This window comes from Melitaea cinxia, chromosome 20 (assembly GCF_905220565.1).
Source record: "Melitaea cinxia chromosome 20, ilMelCinx1.1, whole genome shotgun sequence".
Lineage (NCBI taxonomy): Eukaryota > Metazoa > Arthropoda > Insecta > Lepidoptera > Nymphalidae > Melitaea > Melitaea cinxia.
In genome coordinates this window covers 3943880-3954008 of record NC_059413.1, presented here as the reverse complement: position 1 = coordinate 3954008, position 10129 = coordinate 3943880, and the positions used below count along the sequence as shown (strand labels likewise).

The 10129-nt window shown below is 35.5% G+C and overlaps 1 long non-coding RNA gene across 1 annotated transcript; it reads left to right on the top strand.

Annotated features, from left to right (window-relative positions):
• The first annotated feature begins 360 nt into the window (after positions 1–360).
• On the top strand, positions 361–6626 carry LOC123663569. Its single transcript, XR_006744682.1, has 3 exons — positions 361–449; positions 1911–1974; positions 6549–6626. It is a non-coding gene; the product is annotated as an uncharacterized LOC123663569 (long non-coding RNA).
• Positions 6627–10129: the final 3503 nt, after the last annotated feature.

Sequence of the window (10129 nt, the reverse complement as noted above, 5' to 3'; positions counted from 1 at the left end):
TAATCGTTTACCATCAGGCTAACCGTACGTTTGCTTGTCGACCTAGTTACATTAAAAAAAACCATTCCACGCGGACATGATTCATACCATAACTATCTGTAAATGTTTCGTTCTTAAGTTGTGAATTCTAAATATGTATAATAAGTAGTGTAAGAGTTCGAAATAAATGTACGTAAATTAACTTCTTAATACAATTTAACACAATATAATTAAAATAAAACCATTATCTTTTTTAGCTACTCATTATGTTTAATTAAAAATGAGATCATCGTTTTTTTAATTGTCGTAGATATATAGTCAGAATAATTAATTACTGACGGATATAAAATGGTATTTAAAATGCATAATTTGCCAGCGCTTACTCACTATCAGACGAATTTGCGAATATAAGGACATTCAATGAGTTGAAGGCACCTTTTCCTCTTCGCGACATACATAAACGAACAATGGTAAGTGTTGTATTATTAAAGTACTTTAAAGGCTAAATTAATATTATTTTTTTACATTTTTTTTTAAACAAAGTGTAATTTTTATCGTATTTTAGAATGTTTATTTCTTTTTATTTTGAAATTAAGAGTAGGCAAATAGAGAAGTTGTCCGTACAAAAGTATTTAATTTGAAAGTAGTAAGTTGGTGTTTTTAACCGACTTCAAAAAAGGAGGAGGTTACTATATAATGAAGAAGGCTCTCTAGATTAGGCTTCTTAATAAAGTGACACTAGTAATATGACGTCACTATCAACAAAAAATGGAGTGTCTGTTTGTAATATTAAAGTAACCGCTTTTTACTAAATGCATATGGATGTATACAAGGTACATATACCAAAATAACGTTATAATATATATGGTACGTTCGGGGATAACTTCGTAACTTTTGATTATTATTTTTTTGTTGGAAAGAAGATATCCCAAGGGATTATTACCACGATAAGGAAACCAGGATCTGATGATGTATACCCGAAGAAATCGAGGGAAACCCTCGAAAATCGTAGTGACGACTACTGTGTTTGCCAATTTTTTTTCGTTTACTTATGTTGTATTACTTGTCGATGATGTAATTGAAGTTGGTTTTTTTCGTTTTCTAGCAAACACAACTATTTTTATTATTTACATCTTAATTAATAAGTGATAAATGTTAAAGTAGTATTTTTTTGCTTTAACGCGATAATATGATATACATTTGTAAGTACTATTATTTTCTATCTTACTCTCATTTTAATATTTTTTTTCGATTATTTTCATTGTGAAAATAACTAAAAAATTTCGTTTTAATATGAGTATGATTTACGCCATTTTTGTCGCGAACTTTTGGAGGCCTCAACTATGTCTCAACATGCCTATTTTCGTAATTGAGTAGTATACGTTAAAGTTATTTTAAATAGTTTAGTTTTTAGTTAGTTATTTTATTTTTGTAACCTATTTTGTTTAGACTTCCGATATAAGTATAAAAGCTTGTAAGTAAATGTTACTGTATTTTTTATTTCGATTCCACATCTGGTTCCGTGGACTCTATTAGGCTGAAGTGAAGTGAAGTGATAGGTAAGTATTGTACATACTAGTGATGTACGAATATTCGCATTCGCACATACGCAATCGCGAATATGCGCGATTTTTCGACACTCCCATTCGCATTCGCATTTGCGCGAAAAGATGCGAATATTACTAACTACTTTGTTCTAAGAACTTCAATACATTCTGATTGATTATAATTACCGATTAGTGATCTGGTTTGGCGTCAAAGATTTCAATTCTAGTTTAAAGCTTAATTAGATATTTTTGTTTTTTCAGAGATAGACAGCCAGTTTTATTTTTGTTGTTCCTTGGTTATTGCAACTATACATATATCTACATATATTGTTATTTCGTGGTATATACTGTCTTACATTTGTCAATAAGCTTCTTATGATTTAGATGGAGGGGAAACTTATGTTAGCGGCGTCTTTGGCGTTGTTAGCTTTAGGATGCGGCGTTGAAGGTATGTAAATTTATTATTAGATTTGTGTTCTAAAATATATAACTTACGCGTGTAATAATGTGACACAGGACATTGAACATATTAATTGTAGTAAGTTTATTCTATGTGCTCTAGTTCTACGAAGAACATTAGTGGATTCAGGGTGGGGTTTAGAGGTCTGCAGGTCCTGCGAGATCAAAGGATTGGAGAGCACACTACATAAAATCTGCGACACAATCAACATCATATTTCTGTTAGCTCTATTATGAAATTAATTTTAATCAAGCAGAAATAGTTTATATTATATTATTATGTAGCTATACCAAGCGGCTGCTACCTATAACACTAGCATAAAGTGGCTTACCATATGAACAGACGACCGTGTGTGTATGTTGTAATATATATATAAATATTAGCAATTATACTTTTTCTGTTCTTTTTAGTAGAAATCTCAAAATAAAGACGATATTTGCGTTTTTCTAATACAAGAACATTTAAAGCCTTTACTTTAAACTGATTTTCTTACAATCTGAATGTAAAAATATTTCTGTCCATTATTTTGTCCTGACAATAAAATAAACAAATAGGGTTTTAACTTATAAAAAGCAGTAATGAAATATAAAATGAGTGTAGTGTTTTCTTTACATATATACTAGAAAAATTCACGTCAAAACTAAAGCTTAACCTTAAACCCAAAAAAGTTGTGTCATTGTTAAACTCAATTATAAAATCAAATGATTTTAGAAGTAAACTTTTATTACATTAATAGTAAAATTTGTTTACGACTGTGAACTTAAACGCAACTGATAATCGAAAATTTTAACAATCGATATCTCAGCGAGGAAATCGATTTTGACAAATTAAAAAAATTGGAAGTTGTTCTTTTTTTAAATACCATTTTTAAAGGTGCATTTCTTGTAAATAAAATAAGATTTTTTTCGCTATTTAATTTTGGAAATAAAGCTAAATCTAAAATTGAGTATTTACCTTTTTTTATATAAGTAAATATTTAGACGCATTTAATTTTTTTTTAATTTAGTAAAAAAAATATTAGAATTTAGTAGTGGCCAGAATTCAAGCTCTCGGGTTAGACGTAGCGTAGGAGAAAACGGAGGTCCTGGCCTTCCACGGGCCCAGAGGCGCTTCACGATTCGGAACATCAATAGTCGTTGGAGGTACTTTAATCACCGTCGGGTCGATGATGACTTCATCACCTGGGAATCGTTCTCGATCGTCGATGGAAGTTCGACGAGTACTTCCGGCGGCTAGCCCCAAAGCTTCTGGGCACTGTCAGGACACTCGGATGTCTCCTGCAGAACCTCGAAGGGCCCGGCAATAAATGTAGACGCCTTTACGTCGGGGTTGGGCGTTCGATGGCGCTCTATGACGCACCGATTTGGGCGGAAGCACTGTGCGCCAGAAATGTGCTATTGCTGCGACAGCAGCAAACATGCTGTCGCACGAGCGTACTACACAAGTACACAGTGTCCTACACTGTGTAGTAGTCACGCTCGTTTCGCATCGTATTTTTTCGCCAGCAGCCCTCCGTATAAATTGGAGGTCGAAGTCCTCGCAACGGTCTTCTAGCGCACGATGGAGGCACGCCTGAGAGAGTTCATATTTAAATTTATACAGAATTCGATGTTTGGATCCGCAGAAAGTTGGTCTTTGTGGTATTTTTCTCTACACTCAGTGTAGTATGATTAAAAAAAACAAGTGCGTGCGTACAGAGTACACATGTCAGAAGTGAAACTCCTTTGGGAAACTAATTTTTAAGTCTTTTTAAGTTAATCTAAAGCTTGAGATTTTTGTTCTAGCGCCATCGACGAAAACGTTGCCGTTTTATCAAAACGTTGCCGTTTCATAGAAACGTTGCCGTTTCATCAAAACGTTGCCGTTTCATCAGTAAAAATTTAACCCTCATGCGCCTTAAGAAGTTTCACTTCAATAATAATAATAATAGTGCAACATGAATAGAAAAATTCACTACTAAATCTACTTAGTGTTAGCGTCATGGATTCTCAGTGGATAGTGTCAATAGACACTTCGACATATTTATTTACATTTTACATAGTCTGGCTATCTATTTATCTATATATTTATCTATTTGCTTATATTATATATTTATATGTTTATGTATTAGTGTACATATAGATAAACATATACGCAATAGAGAGATAGGTGTAAACAGTGATAATAAGCAAGCATAGACGTGTTACCGGTGTCGATTATGATGTGTGATACATATATAGTACAGTATATACAGTTGATGAGTTAAAAAATAGAATTATTGGACCTTTTAATAAATTAAAAAATATGGCCACTAATGGCGACATCATGTCAAAATTAATGAATTAAATTATAAGAAGATAATTATTTTAGATAGAATTTAAAAATTTAGTAACCTACTATGACCGACCAAACAAACCAACGTACCTAGTTCGTAGTAGTTCGTTGTGTCACCGCGCGTCATAACAGGTCAGTGAACCTATAGTCACACATGTTGTAGTATAATTTTATTATATTTTTCTTATTTAGTTTGTTTGAAAAAATCATTTTTTTGATTTTGACGTTAGAACTTTTTTGATGGTTTTGAAATACTCCTATAAACTAGTATTACCTGTGTTATCAATTTTTGTCGTATTGTCATCCCCACTCTGTATATATATACAGGGTGTCCCAAAAAGTAGTGATAAGCGGAATTCCAGAGATAGGGCATTGGGGTATCCGAATGACTCCTATGTATGTTCAGCGATTTTGCATAGTTTTCGAGTTATGAATTTTTTTATATGTTTTTGAGAATTTTCCACCTGAACAACTTTAAAAATTTCTAAAAAAAAAAAACTAAAACTAAACTTTAATTTTCTAATGAAATTTTTAATTTTATCTTGTGGTAATAATTGCGACTTGAAAAAAAAAATACATTTTGAAATAAAAAACAATTTGAAAATTATAAAACACTGGCTCAATTTGCTTTAAATTTGTTATGTTTTCCCCATTACAGTGCAATCTGTAATGTGAACGAGAATTCAGCGAAGTTAATTTAATCAGAACAAAACTTAGAAACAGTTTATCCAATGATACCCTTAAGGGCACATTATTAGCCTAGCAATTAATAAGAAGAAACGAAAATGATACGAATTTTAAGCCAACAAATTCTTTTGTTAAAAAATATGACCACAGAAAATTTTGTATGAGTGTGACAAATTTTTCTAGCAGCCCTGGCACAGCCAGTTGTCCTTTACACCGTTAGACGTTCTCAGGGTCATTGCAACACACGTGCCACGTTGATTGTTTTTTTCAGCTGTTGTAAGATTTAATATTTTTAACCGACTTCCAAAAAAGGAGGAGGTTCTCAATTCGACTGTATTTTTTTTTTTTTTTTTTTTTTTATGTATGTTACATCAGAACTTTTGACCGGGTAGACCGATTTCGACAAATTTGGTTTTAATCGAAAGGTGGTGTGTGCCAATTGGTCCCATTTAAATTTATTTGAGATCTAACAACTACTTTTCGAGTTATATCTAATAATGCGTTTTTACTTGACGCTTTTTTCGTCGACCTACGTTGTATTATACCGCATAACTTTCTACTGGATGTACCGATTTTGATAATTCTTTTTTTGTTGGAAAGGGGATATCCCTAATTTGGTATCGTGATAAGGAAACCAGGATCAGATGATGGGATCCTAGAGAAATCGAGGGAAACTCTCGAAAATCCGTAATAACTTTTTACTGGGTGTACCGATTTTGATAATTTTTAATTTAATCGAAAGCTGATGTTTATCATGTGGTCACATTTAAATTTTATCGAGATCTGATAACTTCTTTTTGAGTAATCTTTGATAACGCGTAGTTGCTTGACTATTTTTTCGTCGATCTACGTTGTATTACTTGTCGATGTAATTGAAGTCGGTTTTTTTTTTCGTTTGCGAGCAAACACAATTATAATGTAATAACGTGGTATTTTATTATTAATAAATGTTGTTATTGTTATTTGTTGTCTTTATCGCATTTGTTGAACTGCTCGAGCAAAAGTTTCGCGAATATTTTGATCTTGAAATAAATATAGTCAATGAAATACTTAAATTTATTAAATATTGTTGATATGCCATGTGTGCTCCCCGTGATATTACCTACTTGCAAAAACTATGTTAGATTCAGAATTTAGATTTTCAGAATTTAAAATTTAAGCATTAAAAGAAACAATAAATTTTTAAAAAACAAAAATTATAAAAAGAAAATTATTAGAATCATACTGAATATTAAAACTATTTAACAAATGTTTTTAATATGTCTTAACACAACACTGACCTACCAAAATAGATAACAATTTTGCACGTTTTTAAATTACGCGTACGCGTAATATTATGTTTGTACCGATCGAGCTCAAAGGGTCGTTAACCTGCGGGTGACCGTTTATTAATGTTATACAACACGTAGTAATTTTAAAAAATGAAAAATCATATTTTTTGACTAAACTACTGGATGTATTTTATTGATTTTTTGTATGTGGGCTTGGAATATCATTACATATACGATGTCAAAGTTATTGTCGTATTGTCATCCCCACCCTGTATATATATTTTTTTTCAGCTCAGCAGTACCACAATTACAGTCCACGAGGTTACTATGGACGTAGCTCACGTAGTGTGCAAATAGAGTGTGTTGGTAAGTATAACTTTAAAAAATTATAATTTATTGTTCGTGCTTGCTGTTTTATATCAGAAAGTATCAATCATAAGAGTTTTGAAAAAGAGGGGTCCAATAATTTTTTTCGTCTCAACTGAGTTAGGGCGCAGCAGGAAATTTCCAGCTCAAAATATGGAGCAGCCCGACTGAGTTAGTATCTCGACCTTACAGAATATCACAGCTAAATAATAATGTTTCCAAGCAGTATTGTCTTCGTGTTAGTGAGTAAGGTGACCAGAGCTTCTGGGAGGGGGAATAGGGATAGGATCGGCAATGCGCTTGCAATGCTTCTGATGTTGAAGACTATAAGCTACTGTAATCGCTTACCATCAGGTGACCCGTACACTTGTTTGCCGACCTAGTTATATATATATAACTGTTTTATGTAATGTTTTTTTTTCCGAGTGGTGTGCAATAAAGTATATTCTATCTATCTATCTATATATATATGTATATATATATATGTATATATATATATATATATGTATATATATATATATGTATATATATATATGTGTATATATATAGTAGACCGTTGGCGCTGTTTGTTAGTGACCCTGCTTTTGGCTCCGAGAATTGTGGGTTCGATTCCCACCCCGAGTGTGAGGTGAGGTGTAATATAAATATTTATTTATATATGTATTATTTATAAGTATATTTATTGAAAAAAGAAGTGTAGGTATATACCAGTCAGCTGTTACACACAAACACAAGCATTAAGTTGCTTACTTTAGGAACAGATGACCGTGTGTGTATTGTGTAGATATTTATATATATAATAAAAACACTTTAACCAGGTTAGCATACAAGCTTGACTCAACTTGAACAAAATTTGTTAACTATTTGAATATGTGACTAAATTAAATGTAACTTTACTATGCTTTTGCGCCAATTGTATATTTTAGGGCCACTTTTCGCCTCCGCGAGAAACGAGACGTGATGGGTGGCGATCCACATCGCCGCCATTTTGGTTACTTAAATTGTTTTTGACCATTGCGTTCCCACGAATAGCAAGGGAAAGGTTTGTCCACCCTAGCAGAGCTCCAAATGCCAGAGTAAGGGCTGGCCTAATTCTGGGTCGCCCGGTCCCAGGGCAGAGTGGCACGCTAATGACTAGGCTTGCCCCTAGCCACGCATCCATCCACGCGGCAGACGTTGGATTGGCGGAGAGGGTAGGAATAGGGAAAGGGAAGAATAGGTGGTGTGAAAAGAAAGATTGGAAGAGTTCGTGTGGGGAATAGGAAATGTAGGATATTTTTTTTTTTTTTTTTTTTTTATAACGATATATATCCACGGGCTTATAATGCCCGTGCTCTTGTTATTCCAATTATTTGTTTGTTACTCTCGATACCTTGGCACCTACATATGCAACTTAGAGACTAATTAAACTAAGCTTAGTATCACTAATCCCACGTGAGTCCACCGACCAAAGTTTAAAGTTATGCTATCTTAATTTACTTATATATATAATTACTACTATTTATTATTACTTTTTCCTTTTCTTCACTTTTATCTTACAACTGTCCAGGGGTAGAAGCTGTGTACATTTCTTGAAATTTTTGTATTTATACTGTTATTTTTATTATCTAAGTTTATATTTACACTTATATGCTAGTTATCATATATGTACACTTATTTCCTAGTTACCTTATATATACACTTATGGCCTACTGGCCTACTTACAATATACACTTAGCCTAGGTTACTGTTAGTAAGTTTTTTTTTTTTTTTTTTTCGTTTTTTGTTTTTTTTTTTTATATATATTCTTATATATTTATCACCATATATGTATTTTTTTTTTTAAATTAATATTATATAATTAATCTTAATTAATTTGTTACACATGTTAAGTATAAATAATTTGTACACGTTATGTTATATGTAATTAATCCTATTTAATTTAGTAATTATTATTTATATTTATATAATTAATCGTATTTAATTTAGCACTTAGTACTTATGTTTATATACACACTATTTATTTATTCAACAAGTGTCTTCACACGTCAATAGTTTTCAACATGTCGAGCACACTCTCAGTGACGGCGGCATCTCTGTGATGAATCGCCATCTTGAGACTGTGCTCGAGTATTTTCTTATCCGCGGTCTCCGCTGCCCTCGCCACAAAGCGACCAATTGCGTCGTCACGGTCGTCGGTGTAATAGACACAGGTGTTGGTGTGTCTAGTCACCGCGACTACAGCGTGCGAAACGCTGTCGTGGATCCTGAGCCTCCTCGCCTTCGTCTGGAGGACAATGACGTCCTCGCAGGTCTGGCCCTGCGCCTCGTGGATGGTTAAGACGCGCGATCCCTCCCCGGATCCGTATCCCTGGTCAGTCAGCAACCTCTTCTCCTCTTGCGTAAAGACCAGGTATAAGGTTCGGTCTCTTCTTGCAGGAATACGCGCGCCCGTGAGGCTCTCCACTCGCAAAGATCGGATCTTTGGGCTTGAGCTGTATACGTCTTTATAAACTTCGCTGATGGCAAGGGCTACGTCTTTGGGATTTCGATGCGTGCATGACAACTCGCACGAGATGGTTGTTATCCGGGTTGGTCTGCAGTACCGCATTTCGAACAGGTTGTCCCTGTCGATGTACGGCAGCTGGTTTATGTCTCCGATAAGGACTACCTTCTGAGCTCCCGATAGTCGGGCGGCCATTACTATGGCTCCGAAGTGGTTCATAAGGGCCTCGTCCACCGTTAGGCGGTTGATTTTTGAGCCCTCGTTGAACCCATTAACTAGAACGGAGGCCATAGTGCGCACCTTTTGCTTGGCTTTGTTGCCGTAGCGGTGCGCCAGTTTTTCTTTTAAGTCTTTGGCCGCCTCGACTGTGGTCGTAATCACGACCTCCGTGTCCTCATCGAAGTCCCCGACTATGCGAGTTGTCTTGCCGCATCCCGGTACCCCGTTTATCCACTCCAGTGATGGTAGTTCCCAGGGCACGGTCGGTAAGCCGTCCCGGTCGCCCGAGATGGTTTTCGCCATTCGTAGCATCCGGTCCCCCAGCATTACTTTCGTGCATCTGGCCACTACCACCACTGGGTCCCCTTCAGGTGTTTCGAAGGTTTGTGGCTCCTCGTCATTCCCCTCCGACTCGACTGCGCTCACGAAGCCTGCTGTGCTGTTATATGCTGCCATATACCTACCCGACATCTTGCCCTTGAGTATTTGTCGGGTTTCACTGTTGTATATGGCCGCTTCGGCTTCCTCGAGTTCCACCTCCAGTAATCTTTGGTGATCGTACTGGTAGGCCTGCATGATCTTTTTGCAGGTGGCCAGGCTTACCTCGCGGTTTGCCTTTATTATCGCCAGGAACTCGATTAGGGCGTTCTCCGCATGTTGTAGCGGTGTGGAGGCAGGTCGAAGTCTCGGCGGTTTTACATGTCCCATGTCGGCCTTAGTACGAGCGGCCGGTGACGCCTCCGGGTGCCTCGGACTATTGTCTCTGGTGAACCTGCTCAGCGCCGCCGATTGCCGCTCACCC